This window comes from Triticum dicoccoides, chromosome 6A, assembly GCF_002162155.2.
Source record: "Triticum dicoccoides isolate Atlit2015 ecotype Zavitan chromosome 6A, WEW_v2.0, whole genome shotgun sequence".
NCBI classification, from domain to species: Eukaryota; Viridiplantae; Streptophyta; class Magnoliopsida; order Poales; family Poaceae; genus Triticum; species Triticum dicoccoides.
The window spans coordinates 613,272,653-613,295,534 of record NC_041390.1 but is presented as its reverse complement, the minus strand read 5'-3'; positions in this window follow the sequence as shown (position 1 = coordinate 613,295,534).

Below are 22,882 nucleotides of genomic sequence, written 5' to 3'. Positions count from 1 at the left end.
TACTTTACTAGTACTCCTAGTAGCACCATGGTATTAGATACCGGTTCGGTTGCTAAGTGTTAGTAACTCGAAATAAAAGCTACGGAATAAACGGAGACTAGCTAAAGGTGAGCTGACGATATGTGTTGGAAGTATTTCCAAGGTTGATATGATCAAGCATCGCACGCTCCCTCTACCATTGAGATTGGTATTAAAACCTAAATAATTGTTATTTGGTGTTTGCGTTGAGCATAGACATGATTGGATTATGTCTATCGCGATACGGTTATTCATTTAAGGAGAATAATGGTTACTCTGTTTATTTGAATAATACCTTCAATGGTCTTGCACCTAAAATTAATGGTTCATTAAATCTTGATCATAGTGATACACATGTTCATGCCAAAAGATATAAGATAGTAATGATAGTACCACCTACTTGTGGCACTGCCACTTAAGTCATATCGGTATAAAACGCATGAAGAAGCTCCATGTTGATGGATCTTTGGACTCACTCATTTTTGAAAGGATTGAGACATGTGAACCATGTTTGTTGGTAGATATGCATGAAGAAACTCTATACAGATGGACCGTTTGGACTCACTTGATTTTGAATCACTTGAGACATGCAAATCATACCACATGGGCAAGATGACTGAAAGCCTCGTTTTCAGTAAAATGGAACTAGAAAGCAACTTGTTGGAAGTAATACATTTTGATGTGTGCAGTCCAATGAGTGCTGAGGCGTGTAGTGGATATCGTTATGTTCTTACTTCACAGATGATTTGAGTAGATGTTGAGTATATTTACTTGATGAATCATGAGTCTGAATTATTGAAAGGTTCAAGTAATTTCAGGGTGAAGTTGAAAGATCGTCGTGACAAGAGGATAAAAGATCTATGATATGATCATAGAGATGAATATCTGAATTATGAGTTTGGCACAGAATTAAGACATTGTGGAAATTGTTTCACAACTAATACAGCCTGGAACACCATAGTGTGATGGTGTGTCCGAACATCATAACTGCACCCTATTGGATATGATGCATACCATGATGTCTCTTATCGAATTACCACGATAGTTTATGGGTTAGGCATTAAAGACAACCGCATTCACTTTAAATAGGGCACCACGTAATTCCGATGAGATGACACCGTATGAACTATGGTTTAGAGAAACCTAAGCTGTCATTTCATAGAAGTTTGGGGCTGCGACGCTTATGTGAAAAAGTTTCAGGCTGATAAGCTCGAACCCAAAGCGGATAAATGCATCTTCATAGGACACCCAAAATAGTTGGGTATACCTCCTGTCTCAGATCCAAAAGCAATAAGGGATTGTTTCTAGAATCGGGTCCTTTCTCGAGGAAAAGTTTCTCTCGAAAGAATTGAGTGGGAGGATGGTGGAGACTTGATGAGGTTGTTGAACCGTCTCTTCAACTAGTGTGTGGTAGGGCACAGGAAGTTGTTCCTGTGGCACCTACACCAATTGAAGTGGAAGCTTATGATAGTGATCATGAAACTTCAGATCAAGTCACTACCAAACCTCGTTGGATGACAAGGATGCGTACTACTTCAGAGTGGTACGTAATCCTGTCTTGGAAGTCATGTTGCTAGACAACAATGAACCTACGAGCTATGGAGAAGCGATGGTGGGCCTGGATTCCAAAATGGCTCGAGGCCATATAATCCGAGAGAGGATCCATATATGAAAACAAAGTGTAGACTTTGGGAGAACTACTTGATGGTCGTAAGGCTGTTAGGTACATATGGATTTTAAAAGGAAGATGGACAATGATGATAGGTATCACCATTAAGAAAGCTCGACTTGTCGTTAAGATGTTTTCCGACAAGTTCAAGGAGTTGACTGCGATGAGACTTTCTCACTCGTAGCGATGCTAAGAGTCTGTTGGAATTATATTAGCGATTACTGCATTATTTATGAAATCTTGCAGACAGGATGCCAAAACATTGTTTCCTCGATGATTTTTTTGAGGAAAGGTTGTATGTGATACAACCGGAAGGTTTTGTTAATCCTGAAAGATGCTAATAAGTATGCAAAGCTCCAGCAATCCTTCTAAGGACTGGAGTAAGCATCTCGGAGTTGGAATGTATGCTTTGATAAGATGATCAAAGTTTTGGGTGTATACAAAGTTTATGAGAAACTTGTATTTCCAAAGAAGTGAGTGGGAGCACTATAGAATTTCTGATAAATATATGTTGACATATTGTTAATCAGAAATGACGTAGAATTTTTGGAAAGCATATAGGGTTATTTGGAAAGTGTTTTTCAATGGAAAGCATGGATTAAGCTACTTGAACATTGAGCATCAAGATCTATAAGGATAGATCAAAACGCTTAATGGTACTTTCAAATGAGCACATACCTTGACATGATCTTGAAGGTGTTCAAGATGGATCAGTCAAAGAAGGAGTTCTTGCCTGAGTTGTAAGGTATGAAGTTAAGACTTAAAGCTCGACCACGGCAGAAGAAAGAGGAAGGACGAAGGTCGTCCCCTATGCTTTTATCATAGGCTCTCTACAGTATGCCATGCTGAGTACCGCACCTGATGTGCCTTGCCACATATCTGGCAAGAGGGTACAAAGGTAATCTAGGAGTAGATCACCAGATAGCGGTCTAAATTATCCTTAGAGGAATAAGGATATGTTTCTCGGTTATGGAGGTGATAAAGAGTTCGACGTAAAGAGTTACGTCGATGCAAGCTTAACACCTATCCGGATAGCTCTGAGTAGAGATACCGGATACGTATAATGGGGCAACAATTTAGAATAGCTCCAAGTAGAACAGTTATTTGAAATGGCTCCAAATATAGCGTAGTAGCTGCATCTACAAGATGACATAGAGATCTGCGAAGTACATACAGATCTGAAAGATTCAGACCCGTTAACTATAACATCTCTCACAACCAAAACATGTTCAAACCCAGAACTCATCGAGTGTTAATCACATGGTAATGTGAACTAGATTATTGACTCTAGTAAACTCTTTGGGTGTTAGTCAGATGGGGATGTGACCTTGAGTGTTAATCACATATCGATGTGAACTGGATTATTGACTCTAGTGCAAGTGGGAGACTGTTGGAAATATGCCCTAGAGGCAATAATAAATTAGTTATTATTATATTTCCTTGTTCATGATAATCGTTTATTATCCATGCTAGAATTGTATTGATAGGAAACTCAGATACATGTGTGGATACATAGACAACACCATGTCCCTAGTAAGCCTCTAGTTGACTAGCTCGTTGATCAATAGATGGTTACGGTTTCTTGACTATAGACATTGGATGTCATTGATAACGGGATCACATCATTAGGAGAATGATGTGATGGACAAAGACCCAATCCTAAGCCTAGCACAAGATCATGTAGTTCGTATGCTAAAGCTTTTCTAATGTCAAGTATCATTTCCTTAGACCATGAGATTGTGCAACTCCCGGATACCATAGGAGTGCTTTGGGTGTGCTAAACGTCACAACGTAACTGCGTGGCTATAAATGTACACTACAGGTATCTCCGAAAGTGTCTGTTGGGTTGGCACAAATCGAGACTGGGATTTGTCACTCCGTGTAAACGGAGAGGTATCTCTGGGCCCACTCGGTAGGACATCATCATAATGTGCACAATGTGATCAAGGAGTTGATCACGGGATGATGTGTTACGAAATGAGTAAAGAGACTTGCCGGTAACGAGATTGAACAAGGTATCGGGATACCGACGATCGAATCTCGGGCAAGTATCGTACCGCTAGACAAAGGGAATTGTATACGGGATTGATTAAGTCCTTGACATCGTGGTTCATCCGATGAGATCATCGTGGAACATGTGGGAGCCAACATGGGTATCCAGATCCCGCTGTTGGTTATTGACCGGAGAGTCATCTCGGTCATGTCTGCATGTCTCCCGAACCCGTAGGGTCTACACACTTAAGGTTCGGTGACGCTAGGGTTATAGAGATATTAGTATGCGGTAACCCGAAAGTTGTTAGGAGTCCCGGATGAGATCCCGGACATCACGAGGAGTTCCAGAATGGTCCAGAGGTAAAGATTTTTATATAGGAAGTGCTATTTCGGCCATCCGGACAAGTTTCGGGGTCACGGTATTGTACCGGGACCAGCGGAAGGGTCCCGGGGGTCCACCGGGTGGGGCCACCTGCCCTGGGGGCCACATGGGCTGTAGGGGGTGCGCCTTGGCCTATATGGGCCAAGGGCACCAGCCCCAAGAGGCCCATGCGCCAAGAGAAGAGGGAAAGGAAGAGTCCTAAAGGGGGAAGGCACCTCCGAGGTGCCTTGGGGAGGAGGGACTCCTCCCTGGCCGCACCCTTCCTTGGAGGAAGGGCCAAGCCTGCGCCCCCCCCTCTCCCTTGGCCCTATATATAGTGGGGGGGAGGGAGGGCAACCATACCTAAGCCCTGGCGCCTCCCTCTCCCTCCCATGACACATCTCCCTCCTCCCGCAGCGCTTAGCGAAGCCCTGTTGGAATCCCGCTACTTCCACCACCACGCCGTCGTGCTGCTGGATGTCCATCAACCTCTCCTTCCCCCTTGCTGGATCAAGAAGGAGGAGACGTCTCTGCTCCGTACGTGTGTTGAACGCGGAGGTGCTGTCCGTTCGGCGCTAGGATCATCGGTGATTTGGATCACGACGAGTACGACTCCATCAACCCCGTTCTCTTGAACGCTTCCGCGCACGATCTACAAGGGTATGTAGATCCACTCCTCCCTCGTTGCTAGATGACTCCATAGATTGATCTTGGTGACACGTAGGAAAATTTTGAATTATTGCTACGTTCCCCAACACCCAGATTCCGCGAAATGGCTTGAGGCCATGAAATTTGAGATAGAATCCATGTATGAGAACAAAGTGTGGACTTTGGTGGACTTGCCCGATGATCAGCAAGCCATTGAGAATAAATGGATCTTCAAGAGGAAGACGGACACTGATAGTAGTGTTACTATCTACAAAGCTCGACTTGTCAAAAAGGTTTTTTTTACAAGTTCGAGATGTTGACTACGATGAGATTTTCTCACTCGTGTCGATGCTTAAGTCTGTCCGAATCATGTTAGCAATTGCTGCATTTTATGATTAAGAAATTTGGCAAATGGATATCTTAAAGAAGAGTTGTATATGATGCAACCAGAAGGTTTTGTCGATCCAAAAGGTGCTAACAAAGTGTGCAAGCTCCAGCGATCCATTTATGGACTGGTGCAAGCATCTCGGAGTTGGAATATATGCTTTGATGAGTTGATCAAAGCATATAGTTTTATAAAGACTTGCGGTAAAGCCTATATTTACAAGAAAGTGAGTGGGAGCACTACAACCTTTTGATTAGTATATGTGAATGACAGATTGTTGATCAGAAATGATGTAGAACTTTTCTGGAAAGCATAAATGAGTGGTTGAAAGGAGTTTTTTAAAGAAAGACCTCGGTGAAGCTGCTTACATATTGAGCATCAAGATATATAGAGCAAGACGCTTGATAAGATTTTTCAATGAGTATATACCTTGACAAGATTTTGAAGTAGTTCAAAATGGAATTGTCAAAGAAGGAGTTCTTGCCTGTATTGCAAGGTGTAAAGTTGAGTAAGACTCAAATCCCGACCACGGCAGAAAATAGAAAGAGAATGAAAGTCATTCCCTATGCCTCAACCATAGGTTCTATAAAGTATGCTATGTTGTGTACTAGACATATTATGTACCTTACCATGAGTTTGGCAAGGGGGTACAATAGTGATCCAGGAGCAAATCACTCGACAATAGTCAAAATTATCATTAGAAAACTAAGGAATTATTTCTTGGTTATGGAGGTGACAAAAAGTTCGTCGTAAGGAGTTATGTCAATGCAAGCTTTTACACTGATCCAGATGACTCTGCATCTCAATCTGGATACATATTGAAAGTGGGAGCAGTTAGCTAGAGTAGCTCCGTGCAGAGCATTGTAGACACAGAAATTTGCAAAATACTTACGGATCTGAGTGTGGCAGACCCGTAGACTAAAACTTCTCTCACAAGAAAACATGATCACACCTTATTGCTCTTGGGTGTTAATCACATAAGCGATGTGAACTATATTATTGACTCTAGTAAACCCTTTGAGTGTTGGTCACATGACGATGTGAACTATGGGTATTAATCACATAAAGATGTGAACTATTGGTGTTAAATCACATGGCGATGTGAACTAGATTATTGACTCTAGTGCAAGTGGGAGACTGAAGGAAATATTCCCTAGAGGCAATAATAAAGTTGTTATTTATATTTCATTATATCATGACAAATGTTTATTATTCATGCTAGAATTGTATTAACCGGAAACTTAGTACATGTATGAATACATAGACAAACAGAGTGTCCCTAGTATGCCTCTTCTAGACTAGCTCGTTAATCAAAGATGGTTAAGTTTCCTAGCCATAGAGATGTGTTGTCATTTGACGAACGGGATCACATCATTAGAGAATGATGTGATGGACAAGACCCATCCATTAGCTTAGCACTATGATCGCTTAGTTTATTGCTATTGCTTTCTTCATGACTTATACATGTTCCTATGACTATGAGATCATGCAACTCCCGAATAACGGAGGAACACCTTGTGTGCTATCAAACGTCACAACGTAACTGGGTGATTATAAAGATGCTCTACAGGTGTCTCCAATGGTGTTTGTTGAGTTGGCATAGATCGAGATTAGGATTTGTCACTCCGATTGTCGGAGAGGTATCTCTGCGCCCTCTCAGTAATGCACATCGCTATAAGCCTTGCAAGCAATGTGACTAATGAGTTAGTTGCGGGATGATGCATTACGGAACAAGTAAAGAGACTTGCCGGTAACGAGATTGAACTACATATGGTGATACGACGATCGAATCTCGGGCAAGTAACATACCGATGACAAAGGGAACAACATATGTTTTATGCGGTTTCACCGATAAAGATATTCATAGAATATGTAGGAGCCAATATGAGCATGTAGGTTGCGCTATTGTTTCTTGACCGGAGATTTGTCTCGGTCATGTCTACATAGTTCTCGAACCCGTAGGGTCTGCACTCTTAACGTTCGATGAAGATTTATATTATGAGATCACGGACATGACGAGGAGTCTCGAAATGGTTGGGACGTAAAGATCGATATATTGGAAGGCTATATTCGGACATCGGAAATGTTCTGAGTGGTTCAGGTATTTTTCGGAGTACCAGAGAGTTACGGGAATTCACCGGGGGAAGTATTGGGCCTTCATGGGCCTTAGTGGAAAGGAGAGAAGGGCGACAAGGGGAGGCCGCGCCCCCCCCCCATGGGCTGGTCCGAATTGGACTAGGGAGGGGGCGGTGCCCCCCTCTTTCCTTCTCCCTCTCCTTCTCCTTCTTTCTTGTCCTACTTGGACTAGGAAAGGGGGAAACCTACTCCTACTAGGAGTAGGAATCCCTCCCTTGGGCGCGCCCCTTGTGGCCGGCAATCCTCCTCCTCCCCTCCTTTATATATGGGGGAGGGGGCACCCCATAGACACACAAGTTGATTTCTTAGCCGTGTGCGGTGCCCCCCTCCATAGATTTCCACCTCGGCCATATTGTCGTAGTACTAAGGCAAAGCACTGCATCGGTAACTTCATCATCACCGCCAACACGCCGCCGTGCTGACGAAACTCTCCCTCAGCCCCAGTTGGATCTAGATTTCGAGGGACATCACCGAGCTGAACTTGTGCAGATCGCGGAGGTGCCGTGCGTTCAGTACTTGATCAGTTGGATCGCAAAGACGTTCCACTACATCAACCGTGTTACTCAATGTTTCCGCTTTCAGTCTACAAGGGTACGTAGACACACTCTCCCCTCTCATTGCTATGCATTAGATAGATCTTGCGTGATCGTAGGAGATTCTTTGAAATACTGCATTCCCCAACACTTAGCACGAGCATAAATGGATTTAAGATAATCCATCAAGTATCTCTCCTCAAAATTGAGGATTTTTTGAGGTTCCGTAACCTTAGGAGCAAGTGCATCTGTTTTTTGGTATTTGGCGTCTCCTACCGATTAAATATATAAAATGAGAACAAAAATAAAAGCTCTATTAGTGAGAAGGCCAACAAGTGCAGACAAAAATATTCACCCTACACTATTGCTCCCCGACAATGGTGCTAGAAAAGAGCTTGATAATCCCCAAGTGCAGGGAACATTGTAGCACTTTCCAAAGTGTAGGTGGTAAGTATGGAGTGTCAAACCCAAAAGTAGCTAAAGGTAGGATTCGTATTCTCTCAGGTTCTATCGGCCACTAATACAACCCCACATACACCGAACGTTTATTTACCTAGAAATAGGAAATAAACTAGAAGTACTTTGCAGGTATAAAAAGATAGCTTTGCAAGATAATAAAGAACTCGTAAATAAAATTTAGTTGTTGCAATATAAAAGAACAAGAAAAATAAAAGATAGTGAGTGTGGAGTCACGGTGTTAGGATGTGCAAAATTGTTCCTAGACAATTGGCCACGATATTTGGACAATGATCATCATTGCAGTTTACTATGTGGGAGATTGCTACTTGTGAGCTTCGTTGGGATTTCCTCGAAGAGGAGAGGATAATGCGGTACAACAGAGATAAGTATTTTCCTCAGTTAAGAACCAAGATTATCAATCCAGTAGGAGAACCACGCAACACCTCATTAGCAGTACCTACACACAAGATAACAAATCCTTGCACCCAATGCGAGCAAGGGGTTGTCAATCCCTTGGCGGTTATTTGCAAGATTAAGTTGTATGGTCATAGATAGATAGATCGAACAAAAAATACAAAATAAAATAAATAAAGAAAAATTGCAGCAAGGTATTTTTGGGTTTTAATATATGATAAAAAGTAGACCAGGGGGCCATAGTTTTCACTAGAGGCTTCTCTCTTGAAAATAGCATATGGTGGGTAAACAAAATACTGTTGGGTAATTGATAGAAAAGCAAATAATCATGATGATATCCAAGGCAATGATCATGTATATAGGCATCACATCTGAGACAAGTAGACCAAAACGATTCTGCATCTACTACTATTACTCCACACATCGACTGCTATCCAGCATGCATCTAGAGTATTAAGTTCATAAAGAACGGAGTAACGCCTTAAGCAAGATGACATGATGTAGACAAAGTAAACTCACGTATAAATACACCCCATCCTTTTATTCTTGATGGCAACGATACAATACATGTCATGTCCCCTTCTATACCTGAGATTGAGCACCACAAGATCGAACCCATTACAAAGCACCTCTCCCATTGCAAGAAAAATCAATCTAGTTGGCCAAACCAAATCAATAGATCGGAGAGAAATACGAAGCTATAATAATCATGCATAAAAGAGTTCAGAGAAAACTCAAATAATATTCATGGATAGATCTGATCATAAACTCACAATTCATGGGATCCCAACAAACACACCGTAAGAAGTCATTACATCAAATAGATATCCAAGAAATCAAGGAGAACATATATATTGAAGATCAAAGATAGATAAGAATTTGTCTAGCTACTAGCTATGGGCTCGTAGGTCTGTGGTAAACTACTCATGCATCATCAGAAGGGCAACAAGGTTGATGTAGAGCCCCTCCGTGATTGATCCCCCCTCCGACGGAGTATCGGAGAAGGCCTCCAGATGGGATCTCATGGGAATAGAAACTTCTGGCAGCGGAAAAAGTATTTCGGGTGGCTCTCTGAGGTCAGGGGAATATTTGAGAATTTATAGAGGCATAATTAGGTCAAGAAGTGCCATGAGGGGCCCACAAGCCTGGGGGGCGTGCCGCCCGGGAGCGCCTCCCGAGCTTGTCTCCCCCTCGTGGCTCTTCAGGTCTTCTCCCAAACCTTCTCGGTTCTCTTCTGGTCCAGAAATAATTAATCCAAAGTTTTTCTCCATTTGGACTCTGTTTGATATTGATTTCCTGAAAAGCCAAAAATAGGCAACAAAAACATCAATGGTCACTTGGCACTAAGTTAATAGGTTAGTCCTCAAAAATAATATAAAATTGCATATAATTGCATATAAAACATCCAAATCACATAAAGAAAAACACTCATAATTTTAATCTTGACTTTGATAGTAGGTTCCCATTCATCATGTAATTTCTAGGAATTGAAATCTCTAATTCCAGCTTTTCTTCTAAAGCTTTCATCATGGCATCTATGATATGTTTAGTAAAAGATTTATTTTGTTCATAAGCATGGGGTGAATTTATCATGGATTGCAACAAAGAAATAGAATCAATCAAAGAACAATTATCATAATTAAAGTCTTTGTAATCCAAAAGAGTGGCAGATTACTAGTTATAGTTTTGACCTCGCCAAACCCACTTTTATCAATTTTATCTACAAGATTTTCACCCTCCGAATTACCAGGATGCCCTCTAGATAAAGTTGACTCTTCTTCAGTCCCTTTATCATCAATCCTAATTTTACTAACCAAAGAATTAATAGAAGAAACACCAAACATTTTAACATCTTCATCATTTTTATGAAAGCACTCACTAGAAAACGCTCTTTCTAAAAATTCTCTTTTAGCTCTAAGCATATTGGTTCTTTTATTACTTTAATCCATAGAAACATATAAATCTTTAATTGATTCATCAACCTTGGGTAGAAAAAATTTCAACTTGATATTTTATACATCGTGAGAAATTCTATCAATGCTTCTAGACATATCATCAATCTTACTCTATTTTTCTTCTATCGAAGTACTGAAAACTTTTTGAGCATTGATAAATTCTTTAATATTATTCTCAAGATCAGAGGTGTTCCTATTATTATTGTAAGAAGAACTACAATAGGAATTACCATAATTATTAGACGAATTTCCAAGAAAAGGCCTAGGGTTAAAATTACCTCTATAAGCATTGTTATTAAAATTGTTTCGTGAAACAAAATTCACATCTACGTGATAACTATTTTTATCAATCAAAGTAGACAAAGGCACATCATTAAGATCAATGGTAGCACTTTTACTAGCAACCAATTTCCTGAGAGCATCAACCTTTTCACTCAATGTACTAATTTATTCAATAGAATTAACCTTCTTACTAGTAGGTGCTCTTTCAGTATGCCATTGTGAATAATTAGCCATAATATTATCAAGCAATTTAGTAGCTTCACCCAAAGTAATTTCCATAAAAGTACCACCCGCGGCGGAATCTAAAAGATTCCTAGAAACAAAATTCAATCACGCATAATTTTTTTGTATAATCATCTAAAGATTTAAAGCAATAGTAGGACTCTTTCTTAGCATCAATTTCATTCTTTCTCAAGGTTGCGCAACATGTTCATGCTCGAGTTTCTCAAAATTCATGATCTATTTCCTAAGGAAAATAATTTTCGTGGGTGGAAAATACTTAGTAATAGAAGCGTCTTTGCACTTATCCCAAGAATTGATACTATTGCGAGGCAAATAAGAAAACCAAATTTTTGCACGATCTCGCAAAGAGAAAGGTAATAATTTCAACTTCACAATATCATTGTCCACATATTTTTTCTTTTTCATATCACATAATTCTACGAATGTGTTTAGATGGGACGCGACATCCTCATTAGGAGTAGCGAAAAATTGCTCTTTCATAACAAGTTTCAACAAAGCAACATTAATATCTCAAGATTCCGCACTAGTGGTGGGAGGAGCTATCGGAGTGCAAATAAAATATTATTATCGGTATCAGAAAACTCACACAACTTGGTATTTTCTTGAGAAATCGTGACTACGCAAACAAGATTGCACACAAAAACATATGTGACAAGAAAACGACGAACGAAAAAGAGGGCGAATAAACGCAAAATTTTTGTGAAGTGGGGGAGATGAAAATGAGAGGAAAATGGGAAGTAATGTAAATTGCAAGGAGATGAGATTCGTGATTAGGAACCTGATAGATGTTGATGATGTCTCCCCGGCAACGACGCCAGAAATTGGCAAGTTGTCGGGAGACTATCTTAACTTGATCCTCCCCGGCAATGGGGCCAGAAATTGGAGAGTTTTCATTAAACTATCTTAACTTCATCCTCCTCGGCAATGGCGCCAGAAATTCCATTTGATGTCTCTTGAACAACGTCAGTATTTCCCCAAAGTGGAAGGGATGATGCAGCACAGCTACGGTAGGTATTTCCCTCAGTTATGAAACCAAGGTATCAATCCAGTAAGAGAAGCAAGCAAGACTATGTAAACGGTACATGCACACAAAGAACAAATACTTGCAACCCGACGCTTATGAGGGGTTGTCATCCCTCCTACGGGTAACGGCGTAGGAAATTGTCAAGTTGACGGGATAAAAATGTGATAGATTGGATAAATAGATCTTGAATAAACGTGAAATAAAATATGCAAATAAAAATGCAGCAAAGTATTTTTGGGTTTTTGGAATAATAGATCTGAAAATAAAAGCAAATAAAAATAGATCTCAAAGGCGAATAATAGATCGGAATGCAAATATGATAAAGAATAGACCCGGGGGTCATAGATTTCACTAGTGGCTTCTCTCAAGAAATAGCACATGGTGGGTAAACAAATTACTGTTGGGAAATTGATAGAAAATAAAATAGTTATGACGATATCTAGGAAATGATCAGTATATAGGCATCACGTCCAAGATTAGTAGGCCAACTCCTGCCTGCATCTACTACTATTACTCCACACATCGACCGCTATCCAGCATGCATCTAGTGTATTAAATTCATGGAGAAACGGAGGAATGCAATAAGAACGATGACATGATGTAGATGATATCTATTCATGTAGGAATAGCCCCCATCTTGTTATCCTTAATAGCAACGACACATGCGTGTCTTACTGCCCCTTCTGTCACTGGGAAAGAACACCGCACGATCGAACCCATCAGAAAGCACCTCTTCCCATGGCAAGAAAAATCAATCTAGTTGGCATAACTAAACCAAAGATTCGAAGAAGAAATATGAGGCTATAAATAATCATGCATATAAGAGATCAAAATAAGACTCAAATACTTTCATGGATATATAGATCTGATCATAAACTCAAAGTTCATCGGATCCCAACAAACACCCACAAAAAAGAGTTACATCAAATAGATCTCCAAGAGACCATGTATTGTGAATCAAAAGAGAGAGAGAGAGAGAGAGAGAGAGAGAGAGAGAGAGAGAGGAAGCCATCTAGATACTGCCTACGGACCCATACGTCTATGATGAATTACTCATGCATCATCGGAGAGGCCCCAATGAGGATGATGAACCCCTCCGTGATGGTGTCTAGATTGGATCTCATGGTTCTGGAACTTGCGGCGGCTGGAATTGTGTTTCGTCGACTCCCCTAGGGTTTTTGGAATATTTGGGGATTTATAGGGTGAAGAGGCGGTGCGGGAGGCCACCGAGGTGGACACGACCCACCTGGGCGCGCCTGGGCCCCCAGGCGCGCCTTGTTGGGTTGTGCTCCCCACGGAACCCCCTCTGGTACTTCTTTGGCCCAACAGGTGTCTTCTGGTCCAGAAAAATTCTCCAAAAAGTTTTGTTGCGTTTGGACTCTGTTTGGTATTGATTTTGTGCGATGTAAAAAACAAGCAAAAAACAACAACTGGCACTCGGCACTATGTTAGTAGGTTAGTCCCAAAAATGATGTAAAGTTACTATAAAATGATTGTAAAACATCCAAGAATGATAATACAACAACATGGAACAATAAAAAATTATAGATACGTTGGAGACATATCACTAATAAACTTTTGCAATAAGTATATGAGTTCTTTATGACTAATATGGGTCCATGGATTATACACACTCTTACCTTTATGCAATTGGCTAGCCTCTACGGTACCGTGAATTGCCCTTTCTCACCTCGAGAGTCGGTGCAAACTTCGCCGGTGCATTCAAACCCCGTGATATGATACGCTCTATCACACATAAGCCTTATTATATCTTCCTCAAAACAGCCACCATACCTACCAATTATGGCCTTTCCATAGCCATTCTGAGATATATTGCCATGCAACCTCCACCGCTTCCGTTTTGATGACTTGAACATTCATTGTCATATTGCTTTGCATGATCGTAAGAGAGCTAGCACGATATTTCTATGGCTTGTCCATTTTTTGATATCATTGCTACGCTAGATCATTGCACATCCTGGTACACTGCCAGTGACATTCATATAGAGTCATACTTTGTTCTAGGTATCGAGTTGTAATATTGAGTTGTAAGTAAAAAGAAGTGTGATCATCATCATTATTCATTATTAGAGCATGTCCCAATGAGGAGAGGATGATGGAGACTATGATTACCCCACAAGTCGGGATGAGACTCCGGACAAAAAGAAAAAAAAAAGAGAAAAGTGAGGCCAAAAAGAGCCCAACAAAAAGAAAAAAATGAGAGAGGAAGAGAGAAGGGTGTTGGGGAACGTAGCATGCAATTTCAAAAAATTTCCTGCGCTCATGCAAGATCTGTCTAGGAGATGCATGGCAACGAGAGGGGGAGAGTGTGTCCACGTACCCTCGTAGACCGAAAGCAGAAGCGTTAGCATATTCGTTTGATGTAGTCGAACGTCTTCACGACCCAACCGATCTAGTATCAAACGTACGACACCTCCGAGTTCAGCACACGTTCAGCTCGATGACGTCCCTCGAACTCTTGATCTAGCAGAGGGTCGAGCGAGAGTTTCATCAGCATGACAGCGTGGTGATGGTGATGGTGATGTGATCCGTGCAGGGCTTCGCCTAAGCACTACGACGATATGATCGGAGGAGTAAACTGTGGAGGGAGGCACCGCACACGGCTAAGAGAATAAATGTTGTACTTTGGGGTGCCCTTGCCCCCGTATATAAAGGAGGAGGGGAGGAGGCGGCCGACCTATAGGGGCATGCCATGGGGGAGTCCTACTAGGACTCCCAGTCCTAGTAGGATTCCCCTTTCCTTTTCCGGAGTGGGAAAGGGGGAAAAGGAGAGGGAGTAGGAGAGGGAAAGGGGGGCGCCGCCCCTCCCCTAGTCCAATTCGGACTCCCATGGGGGGGTACCCCTTGTGGGCTGTCCCCTCTCTCTCCCGTGGCCGATGAGGCCCATGACTTCCCCCGGGGGGTTCCAGTAACCCCTCGGTACTCCAGAAAAATACGTGAACCACTCGAAAACATTCTGGTGTCCGAATACCATCTTCCAATATATCAATCTTTACCTCTCAACCATTTCGAGACTCCTCGTCATGTCCGTGATCTCATCCGGGACTCCGAACAAACTTTGGTCACCAAAACACATAACTTAGAATACAAATCGTCATTGAACGTTAAGCGTGCAGACCCTACGAGTTCGAGAACTATGTAGACATGACCGAGACACATCTCCGGTCAATAACCAATAGCGGAACCTGGATGCTCATATTAGTTCCTACATATTCTACGAAGATCTTTATCGGTCAAACCGCAATACCAACATACATAGTTCCCTTTGTCATCAGTAAGTTACTTGCCCAAGATTTGATCGTCGGTATCATCATACCTAGTTCAATCTCGTTACCGGCAGGTCTCTTTACTCATTCCGTAATGCATCACCCCGTAACCAAATCATTAGTCACATTGCTTGCAAGGCTTATAATGATGTGCATTACCGAGAGGGCCCAGAGATACCTCTCCGATACTTGGAGTGACAAACCCTAATCTCGATCTATGCTACCCCAACAAACACATTTGGAGACACCTATAGAGCATCTTTATAATCACCCAATTACGTTGTGATGTTTCATAGCACACAAAGTGTTCCTTCGGTATTTGGGAGTTGCATAATCTCATAGTCAAAGGAATATGTGTAAGTCATGAAGAAAGCAATAGCAATAAAACTTTAACGATCATTATGCTAAGCTAACGGATGAGTCTTGTCCAACACATCATTCTCTAATGATGTGATCCCGTTCATCAAATGACAACACATGTCTATGGTTAGGAAACTTAACCATCGCTCAAAGACTTTGTCAAAATCGGCTACTTACTGACAAAAGATATCATGCATTGACATCCCCCAAACCAAGTGAAGAAAGACCTCACCCAAAGGATGGTGAAGTCATCATTTTTATTGATCACATGAACCGGGGCTTCTCACCGCCCGGATCAAAAAATTTCCAAGACGTTCTGCATTTCTTTAAACTCCATCCTCAAGACATCGGACCCAATTCCATGTCAAACATTTGCAACTTCCAAGTTTTCTGTGAAGTATACCTTTAAGAGGAACCCAACGTTGAACTCTTTAGGGAATATTTTTACTTGAACCGCCAAAATGAGTATACAAATGGACCTAGCTTGGAACTTGGTGCAATCTCAATTCAACAAAGAAGAGATGCTATCTTCCCTTATGCTTGCTTGCCAAGTCATCCCAAAGATTGGAACCAGACATGGTTTTACTACAAATATACCTCTCCGGCTGATGAGAATCCACTGCCGGGTTATCGTGTCCAACGTCTTGACCCAAAGCATCGTCTTCCTGAAAAACTTACCGCTGCTGAACGTACAAAACTTGCCCCTACCATCGCAAAGTTCAAGGCTCTGCTGGGAAATGGGTTAACTGGCAATGACTTGGTTCGATGCTGGGTTTCATGGCAGATCATACCCTTCAGTCGCCGGCCCGGTTTAATGTGTACTTACACGCTTGATATAAAGGATCCACTACGCCACAGCTCCGCGCGTTTAACTTATGAAGCCATTAATGAAAGGACAAAGACCCTTCTGAACGAAGATTCAGAGGACTGCAACAAAGTGGGTCTGGACCCTTTCTGCACAATTAACCCGCCACCAGACGCGAGTCTCTGAATTACTTACTTTTACCTCATCATTCAAATATTCTATTAACTCAACTTTGATGACTGTCATAGGCTGAATCAGACTTTTGGGAAAAACAATATGACCATGAAGCTGCCAAAAAGGCTAGGCCTGCCAATAAAGCTACCAAGAAGACTGTTAAGCAAGCTGCCAAGAAGAAATTAACTACTTCCGAGATGCTTGGGCTGGGCAACAGTTCTGAGTCGGAGGTAGCCCTTGATTCCCTTTGCTCATTTTTCAACCATCTTCTTGACACTGATTATCATCAGGATGACATCAGGACCAGCCAGGCAGTCGAAGAAGAGGTAACTATCATTTCGTCCGACTCAGAGCCTTTGCCAAGACAGAAAATTCGACGGGTAACCAAGAAAGTAAGCTTTTCACATCCCTTAGCTCATTTGGATCCTCACTTTCTTTTGAAGCAACAACAGCACGAGAGCCGGCGACAAACTCGGACCAGCAGAGGTGAAGAGTTATCGTTCGGCTTACCAAATACTCTAGCTCCAAGGAAATGTCAAAACGAGGTCTTTCCATACTTACTCTTTTACCCACTGGCGGGTCTCATTCGTTAGCCACTTAATCCTTTCGATTCAAACTATCAGGAGGTTTCTCGCTCTTCCTCCGGTGACTCATCTCAAACCCAGCTGCCGGATTTCAAGACTACCTCTAGGTATCTCTTTTGTGCTCTCTCTCTTTATGCTCTTATACTTGTACTGATCTCTCATGAACCGTGAAGTGGAAAAGCAAAGCCTAACAAGAAGGCAAAGGTGACCAAGCTGGTTGAAGATCCTAAAGTCCATGAACCAGAGCAGCAAGTCCTAGCATCAGATGTTTCTGAAAAACAACCAGAAGAACCTTCCTATGAAGCCCCACCAGAGATTCCTGACCTTTCCGTTGACCATTCAGTACTCAATACTTTGAATACTGAATGATCAAGCCCACTTAAACCGTCAGAGACACATGCCGACGATGTTATGGTCACTGGCACCGGTTTTACAGAACCGGGAAATCCAACTGTCTTGGCCAAACACTCCACTAAACAAGAGTTCATTGAAAAACGAAAAGTGAGATTTGATGTTGCCCACTATTCTCAATTGAGTAGTAGTGAAGTACTCTCTGGCTACCTCAACTAAGTACACACCAGCCGCGATCTTGAAATCAATATGGTGAAGCAGATGCATAAAAATATGAGGTATGAATTTTGGCTTAAGCACAATATGCATATCCTATCAACCCACAAGTCTACTGTGTATAATAGAATTGAGTATGCTGTAGACTTTTTACAATAGCAATGAGTATAAAGCATCTTTGATAAAAAAGTCATCTTTCTCTTAAACTGAATTTTAATGATCAACATTGCATCCGTAACCCCCAAGGGCTGGTTTAATCAACATGAATGAGCCGGTACTCATAATTGTTTAAAGATCAAAACTTACTCATGTAGTCCCCATGAACCGGCAGTGGTTGTCTTCGGAACTACCGGGTCATCATAAAGTAGTAACGAAATATGAGCAAATATGCATTGGCCCCCAAGTGCTAAGTACTGTTGCTTGCAAAGTGCTTGGGACTTAGTCATATAAACCGCTGTAGGAAGAACTCTTCAGTAGGCATTAGCCCCCAAGTGCCAAGTGTTGTTCCTTGCAAAAGTCTTGGGACTTATATTCCTGTAACTCGGATCTAAATGTGTTTGTAACTCTGTGTTTGTACAGGACGCCACTGCTGAATTTCAATCATAGTTGGCTGATGCAAAGACCAGGCTGGAGAATCAAGAATCTGAAACCCGGAAACTGGATTCAAAATTCCAATTTAGCGTCGCTGAAACGGAAAAACTAAAAACCAGCTTTGAGGCTGAGGAAAAGACTGCTTTAACACAGCAGGCTGAAAAAGCTGAAGCGGCTCTTCAGGAGGTGACCATTGAGCCGACCGGTTTAAAGCACCGTCTATCTCAGATGGCGACTCTGATTGCTGATGAGACAAATCTATCAAAGTATTAGCCAGCTTATGATGCAGAAAATCAAAAGAAGCCCACGCCGGCTTATAAAGTGATGGATCTGATCCCTTCAATTCGTAAGCATACTATCGCCCCTGAAGTTGACCCCTCGAATCTTATTGATGCTGAAGCTGAATTCCATGCCTTACGTGGCATTGATTGGTCATCACCAAACTTCCAGACGGCGGAGGAGGACGAAGAATCGGAAAAGGATGATCCAGAAGCTTCAAGTCGCCAAGACCAAGAAGATTGATCTGCTGGGCGGTTCAAAGATTTGAACTTTGGAAAACACTTGATCTATTTTGGCTCACTGAGTCATGTAATAGGTTAGCGAAACTTTGATCTGTCGTTCCATCATGCACGTTTTTACTTTGTGCAACACTACTTGATCTGCCACTTGAAAAGCATACCACTTTATGCTTATGGTATCGTCAATTTATGCAGATGAAATTTATCATTACCCTGCACACAAGTAGATCAAAATAGACCTGGTGGTTTACCGCAGGCGGGTCATAATACCCCATATAAAACCACTGGTGACTAAAGCAGTGTATAACCAGAGTTGGTTCAAATATAATAAAAAATATCATACCTGTGATATGTGATTAAACTGTCGTCTTACCATACCAAAGCAGTTAGGGAGATAACCCAAAGCTTAGAAAACAATACTTCCAAGTACTTAATATCATCATGTGCTGTCGGTTCATTATATACCTATGTTTGAACTGTGCTGTGCAATAGACTCTCTTTGGTCTTTGTAACCCGGTCATTAAACCTCCAAGTAGGTTAGAGCTATAGTCATGAAGTTATAATACTGACTTAATAGCCGAAATCCTGAGGTAATCAGAGTTGTGCTCTTATGAAGTTATCATATTGGCTTGATAGCCGAATTACCAAAGCAATCAGAGCTGTGCTCTTATGAAATTATCATATTGGATTGATAGCCGAATTACCAAGGTAATCAGAGCTGTGCTCTTATGAAATTATCATATTGGCTTGATAGCCGAATTACCAAGGTAATCAGAGCTGTGCTCTTATGAAATTACCATATTGGCTTGATAGCCGAATTGCCAAGGTAATCAGAGCTGTGCTCTTATGAAATTATCATATTGGCTTGATAGCCGAATTACCAAGGTAATCAGAGCTGTGCTCTTATGAAATTACCATATTGGCTTGATAGCCGAATTCCCAAGGTAATCAGAGCTGTGCTCTTATGAAATTATCATATTGGCTTGATAGCCGAATTAACAAGGTAACTAGAGCTATGCTCTTATGAAATCATCATATTGGCTTGATAGATGGATCACGAGGGTAGTAACGCTATGTTCTATTTGGTGAATACACCTATGTTTGAACAGGAAGCCCCCAAGTGACATATTCGGTCAAGAGGGTAGTAACACTTGTTCTCTTTGGTGAATACACCTATGTTTGAACAGGCAACCCCCAAGTGACCTTTCTGTAATGAAAAAGACTTCATTATTCTTGGAAATGAAAATGGCAGAGGCCCTGCTTTATCAGGGATGCCGACTTTATTATAATCATCATAATATATACATTGTCAAAATATGTACATTGTAAGAGCCGGTGGCTCAAGTATAGTAAGGCCGAAGATGAGTAATATTCCACGGCCGGCGGGTCTCCTCCTCTGACGTGCGTGAGTCCTTGCGGTCTCGAACATCGACAAGGTAGTATGATCCATTGTTCACATTCTTGCTGGCCACGAAAGGCCCTTCACAAGATGGGGATAACTTATGCATATCAGTTTGAACCTGAATAAGCCAGAGCACCAAGTCACCTTCTTGAAAGGTTCTGGTCTTAACCCGGCGCTGTGATAACGACGCAAATCTTGCTGATAAATCGCTGATCGAGCCGCCGCGAGGTCACGCTCCTCATCTAATAGGTCAAGTGCATCTTGATGTGCCTTTTCATTATCAGCTTCAACGTAAGCCGCCACATGCGGTGGATCATGATGGATGTCACTGGGGAGAACCGCCTCTGCTCCATAGACCATGAAGAAGGGTGTGTAACCCGTAGATCTATTGGGGGTGGTATTAATGCTCCATAACATGGAAGGTAACCCCTCCACCCAACAACCCGGCGTCCTTTGTAAGGGAACCATAAGCCGGGGCTTGATGCCTTTTAGGATCTCTTAATTAGCTCTCTCAGCTTGACCATTAGACTGGGGGTGAGCCATTTATGATACATCAAGCCGGGTGTGCTCACATTGACAAAATTCCTACATGGCCCCCTTGGATAGATTAGTGCCATTATCAGTTATAATACTGTGGGAAAAACAAAGCGGAAAATCACCTTTTTCATGAATTGAACCGCCGTTGCCGCGTCACATTTACTAACCGGATCTGCTTCAACCCACTTTGTAAACTTATCAACCGCCACCAGGAGACGTGTCTTTTTGTCTTTGGACTTTTTGAAAGGTCCAACCGTACCAAGCCCCCAGACTGCAAACGGCCAAGTAATTGGAATCATCCTCAACTCTTGAGCCAACACATGGGCGCGTCATGCGAACTTCTAACAACCATCACATCTACTGACTAGATCCTCCGCATCAGCGTGCATCATCAGCCAATAGAATTCATGACGAAAAGCTTTGGCTACGAGAGATTTAGACCCGACATGATGACCATAATCCCCTTCATGAATCTCTCATAGAATCTCACAGCCTTCTTCAGGAGAAACACAATATTGAAACGCCCCTGTGACACTACGATGATGCAATTCTCCATTGACAATAGTCATTGACTTAGACCACCGGGTTATCTGTCTAGCCAAAGTTTCGTCCTCAGCTAACTCGCCCCGGGCCATATAAGCCAAATATGGAACTGTCCAATTAGGAATCGAAGAAGAGCTGCCACCAGTTGTGCTTCCGGGTCAGGAATAGTCAGATCCTCCTCTATAGGCAATTTAACAGAAGGGTTATGCAGAATATCCAGGAAAGTATTAGGTGGCACCGGCTTACGTTGAGACCCTAATCGGCTTAAAGCATCATCCGCCTCATTTTTCCTGCGATCAACATGTTCAACTTGATAACCCTTAAAGTGACCCGCAATAGCATCAGGCTCTCGATGGTAAGCCGCCATGAGTGGATCTTTAGAGTCCCAAGTGCCAGAAACTTGCTAAGCCACAAGATCTGAGTCGCCGAAACACCGCACCCGACTTAAACTCATCTCCTTAGCCATCTGAAGACTATGGAGCAAGGCCTCATACTCAGCTGCATTATTAGTACAAGGGAACATCAGCTGGAGAACATAAGAAAATTTATCACCTCGTGGGGATGTTAATACAACTTCAGCCCCCGAGCCTTCCAACTGCCTGGATCCATCAAAGTGAATAGTCCAATACGTGTTATCCGGCTTCTCCTCAGGCGTCTGTAACTCTGTCCAATCATTGATAAAATCCACAAGTTCTTGAGACTTGATGGCTGTACGGGGCACATACTTTAAACCATGAGGCCCAAGCTCAATGGCCCACTTGGCTACCCGACCTGTGGCTTCTCTGTTTTGAATGATATCCCCTAAGGGGGCAGAACTAACCACAGTGATAGGATGACCCAGAAAATACTGCTTAAGCTTCCGGCTAGCTATAAAAAACCCATACACCAGCTTCTGCCAATGCAGATACCTCTGTTTGGACTCAATAAGGACCTCACTGATGTAGTAAACCGACCGTTGATCCGGATATTCTTTGCCTGTTTCCTTACTTTCCACCACAATGGCAACACTGACAGCTCGGCTATTGGCAGCCACATATAACAACAAGGGCTCCTTGTCAATGGGAGCAGCAAGAACTGGCGGCTCAGCCAATTGTTTCTTCAAGGCCTCGAATGCCTGATCAGCAGCATCATTCCAGACAAAGTGATCTGTCTTCTTTATCATCTGGTACAGAGGAATAGCCTTCTCACCCAACCAGCTTATAAACCGGCTTAAGGCCGCAATATGACCCGCCACGCGTTGAACATCCTTAATAGACGCTGGCTTAACCAGAGAGGTGATTTCTTTTATCTTCTCCGGGTTAGCCTCAATACCCCATTTTGAAACTAGAAAACCCAATAGCTTGCCAGCTGGCACACCAAAAATACACTTGGCCAGGTTAAACATCATCTTATAAA